The sequence below is a fragment of the Pipra filicauda genome, unplaced genomic scaffold (genome assembly GCF_003945595.2).
Source record: "Pipra filicauda isolate LSUMZ 115617 unplaced genomic scaffold, ASM394559v2 scaffold516_size422861_pilon, whole genome shotgun sequence".
NCBI lineage: Eukaryota > Metazoa > Chordata > Aves > Passeriformes > Pipridae > Pipra > Pipra filicauda.
In genome coordinates this window covers 43,010-47,003 of record NW_024104661.1, presented here as the reverse complement: position 1 = coordinate 47,003, position 3,994 = coordinate 43,010, and the positions used below count along the sequence as shown (strand labels likewise).

At 53.5% G+C, this 3,994-nt stretch overlaps 1 long non-coding RNA gene across 2 annotated transcripts; it reads right to left on the bottom strand.

Annotated features, from left to right (window-relative positions):
* Positions 1–1,009: 1,009 nt before the first annotated feature.
* On the bottom strand, positions 1,010–3,682 carry LOC114000531. Of its 2 annotated transcripts, none has more exons than XR_003545247.2 (3): positions 3,236–3,509; positions 2,552–2,711; positions 1,010–1,049 (listed from the first exon to the last, which is right to left on the bottom strand). It is a non-coding gene; the product is annotated as an uncharacterized LOC114000531 (long non-coding RNA). The 2 variants fall into 2 exon arrangements; XR_005565693.1 differs by lacking the exon at positions 1,010–1,049 and adding an exon at positions 3,620–3,682 and having other exon boundaries at positions 2,186–2,711; positions 3,236–3,360.
* Between the last annotated feature and the right edge of the window lie 312 nt (positions 3,683–3,994).

Below are 3,994 nucleotides of genomic sequence, written 5' to 3'. Positions count from 1 at the left end.
TCTGCTCACCAACCAAAAGGAGCTTTTTTAACTAAAGAAGAAGAGACCCCAGGTCCTTTTTCTGCAACTTTGGCTGCTATAGATGTGACCCACAAGACCTGGAAAGGCCCTTCCCACTTCACCTGCAGGGGCTGGCAGTGCCACCACTCGACACGGACCCAGGGGCTGGGCAGGAACGGAGGGGCTGGGGCGTCCAATCCATCGGCCCAGGCGGCACCAGGAGTTCCTGGAGTTCCTCAGGGGAGAGCCTCAAGCCAACAAAGGATTATGGAGATCATTTTAAACTTTAATAAGCATATCTCCTGGAATATGGGGACTTGGACAAGGCCTACTGGTGCAACAAGGACACGCTCAAGACTATCTATTAAAAGGATCTACCAGCATCAAAAGCTGTCACTATCCTTCTTGCAGGGGCAACTCAGCAAACTCTGTTGGCCAAGAGCCTCCAGGAGGATTTCCAGCTTTTGGGGCTCTCTTTTAACCATTTTTCCCATCACTCTAGCTGGGACTATCACCTGCCCTACAGGGGGAACAGCCCACAAAGTTCACTTGCAGGGATGTCATTAATTGAAAGTCCCTTGTTGGGGTGTCACTGCACACCTTGTCCTTTGTTTGCCCTCCCCAGCAAAGATGCTTCCAACAGTTCTGAGAGATCTGGCAGACCCAGAGCTCTCCTCAGGGAATGCTTTAGCTGCTTAAAGGCTGCCCTTGCACCATCTAGCCAAGGCAGCAAATGCTTACAGGTTGTTCTTAAAAGCTGGTATAACAGTCTTACCACACATCCAGAGGGAGCAATCCAGAGTCCACCCCATCCTACCATTCCCAGGAAGGCAGTTCAGGGGCTGTCTGGGGCTCAGGGAGAAGTCAGGTGGCTTCTCTTCTTCCTTTCCCCTTTCCAGATTTTCTCCTTCAAAGGTTCTTGGCTTTCCTTGCAACAAAGGCCATCTTTTAAACAATACTAAGGTTGTCATTCAAGGTGGTTCTCTCAGGTCCTGCACTCATCAGTCATCTTGGCCATTGGTTCCTTGGCAGGTTCTTGCATTCACGTCCTACAAGCAAACCAGGATGAGCCAATTTAGCTGTTACTGCAACCAATCCAAGCTGGCATTCTGATTTTAAAGGATACTGGCTTTGCCTTACCCATATAGATCCCACATCAGGGGTAATACCTACAGGTTCTGCCCTCTTCCACTCTCCTGGAACTCCACTGGCCCACACCACAGGAACAACTGCAGCTGCCATTTCAGTCGGGACCTTGCTGCTGACAGGAGTTATTCCCTGCACAACAAGAGCTGCTGCTTTGACACATTTAGTTCCAGCAATTACAGTTTCAACATCCCCAGTTTTTAATTTCATTTCTGCCTCAACTTTTCCACTCAATCAGTCTCTTCCTAGCACAGGTTTGGGTGAGTTTGGCAAAGAGACAAACTGAGGAATTCCCCAATGTTTTCCCAGTTTAACCCCTGTCACACCAGTCACCTTAACACTGCCAGTCCTTAATTCTCCTTCTCTTGTGTTAAGGACTGAGGAAGTTGGACCTGGGTCTGAGCAGGACATGTGCAAACCAAATGCTGGGGACGGGAACACACACCTTGCATTCCTGCAGCTCTTACCATTACATTCAAGAGAAAACAGCCAATTGGACCATCACTGCTCATTTCTTAATCCCAATCCCACACTTCCTTTGCACTTGGAGTACCACTTTTAGAACCCAATTACAGTCCAGTAGAGAGCTCCATGTCTAGCATGGACAGCTACACCTGGGATACTCCCAGCAATGCCTGAATCCAGTGCAGGGACCTTGCTTTGAACTCCCCAGGGCCGGGCACCCCGAGGATCTCCCCGAATAATCCTTTCGGTGCGCGCTGGAGTCCTCGGGGTGCCCCAACCCGGGGGGCACCAACAGCACTGTCCCTCCAGGGGGGCCCAATTTGGTCCCAAGGCTTCAACGGACAGCCCAAAAGGCATTTCAAGAGCCCTTCTTTGGAACCCACCAATGGGTACGGGTAGGAAGCCACAACAAGCCCTCATTTACAAATGCAGGGGGATCTTGCCTGTTTCCCAGACTGGTCCGGGGATCTGAGGCCCTTCCCGAGAAAATCTCGGTGCCGGCGTGAAGGGCCAGAGATCCCTTGGAGCCACGGGAAAGCAGGCACAGAGTCCCTCCTGCAGGGCCAATTTTGCTGCCTGAAAACAGCTCTTCAAAGAAACTTCTAAGACTCTGTTGGTGAGGTTTAGAAGCCAGGCATTCCTACACACTATGAGATATTTTAAAAGCTTACTGAGTGAAAAAACATCAAGCTTTTATCAGTGACATCTGATCTCAAACAGACAGCTCCTTTCTCCTTTCAGTACAAAATTATTTTCATGGAATCATTTAAGAGGAAGTGCCCAGGAACCCCAGACTGTGCTTTCCAGAACAGAAAATAAACAGAGGGAAGGAGCTTTGCACGAGTGTAACATACTCCAGAACACACCTGACTTTAGTTTTACTCTTGATGTTCAAATATAGCACAAGACAAAAACTCCAGCAGGAGAGCTGGCACATTACCCATGGTACCCTGAAAGTCCACCTTAGGAGAGCTGGAGAAAAATCGCAGTTGTGCCAGTCCCTTTTGCCTGCAGATGCCTGGGGATCCTCTCCATCCACCTCATGCTCTCCCAACAGCAGAAAGGGTGACCTCGGGGACATGGTGGCACTCCACATCCTGCTGAGAGAGCAAGGAAACCTTTAGCAGAAAGGGGAGTTGGAATCTAAAACTTCCTTTCCTGGGAGCTTTGTGAAGCCTGCAACCAAGAGGGGGAAAATTTGCATCTCCTTTGGTGCAGGTGTCAACAGAGGCCAACAGAGCTTTCACCTTTTTCAGACAACTGTGCCCCTTTTGGCTCCCTGGCAGCTCCAGTGGCACCAGAACCCCCTTCCAGCACACACACGGGTGTCACACACAGCCACCCACACACCTTTGCTCCAGCCCACACGTGGCCAACATTTCCTCACCCTGCACATCCCAAGGGCAGTAGTTTGGCTAGAGAGCACAGCAACCCCCCTGTCCTCACAAACTGCCTCCCTGCAAAAAAAGGAATCATTTCTCCTGGACACTTCGCCCACAGTCAAGGGCTTTTCAAATGTGCTCAGGGTCCCTCCCGGCTTCTGCCTGTCCTTGCATTTCAAGGCATGGGCATGTTTCAGCAGCAGAACCCAGCTCCTCACCGGCAGTATAAGCCCTGCTCTTACCTGGACAGACTCCCGGGCTCGGCACAGCTGTGGCTCATGGAGCAGCTTCCCAAGGCCCTTCTCTCTCCCAGCAGGAAGCACAACTCGCCTCCACTCCCCAGCACCAGGGGAAACCACGAGCCAGGCTGCAAATTGACACAGAACGAGCAAAAAGCATTAATGCAGCACCAAAAAAAAACAAGCTAAAGCAGTCTTGGCCTCATAACCCGGCACAGGGAAAGGCTTTGGAATTCCAAAGCAAAACTCGATCCACCCAGAGAGCACCAGCCCTGCAGTCCTGCCACGGCTCCCCCAGGCTCACCCGGCAGGGAAGGGGTTTACCCGGCCCCCGCTGCCCAGCACAACGCGCCCCTAAACGCCCCCCGGCTCCCCCGGCCCACAAACCCAGCGGCCAAGGCGCTCTCCCCTCCGCAGCCCGGGCAGCAGCGGGGCCGCGCCCTCAGCCCTCACACACACAACCGGCCCCACCCGCCCCGCCGGCCCTTTATACCGCGGGCCGGCAGCGCTGCCCAATCAGCGCTCGAGCGCCGCCGCCCAATCCCAGCCCGCCGGTCCCCGCGGCCCCGCCCCGCCCGCTCCGCTCAGGGAGATCGGGAACTGGGGACAGGAACCTGCTGCTGGGGGAGACACCCTGGACATGGAATTGCACACGGGCACCTGAAGCCCAGGCGATTTGCTTGCCTTGGCAAGGCCCTGCGTTGCTCCCAGGCACAGGAAATCTCTGTTTCCCTGCCCAGCCCTGGAGACAGGTGGCCCCTA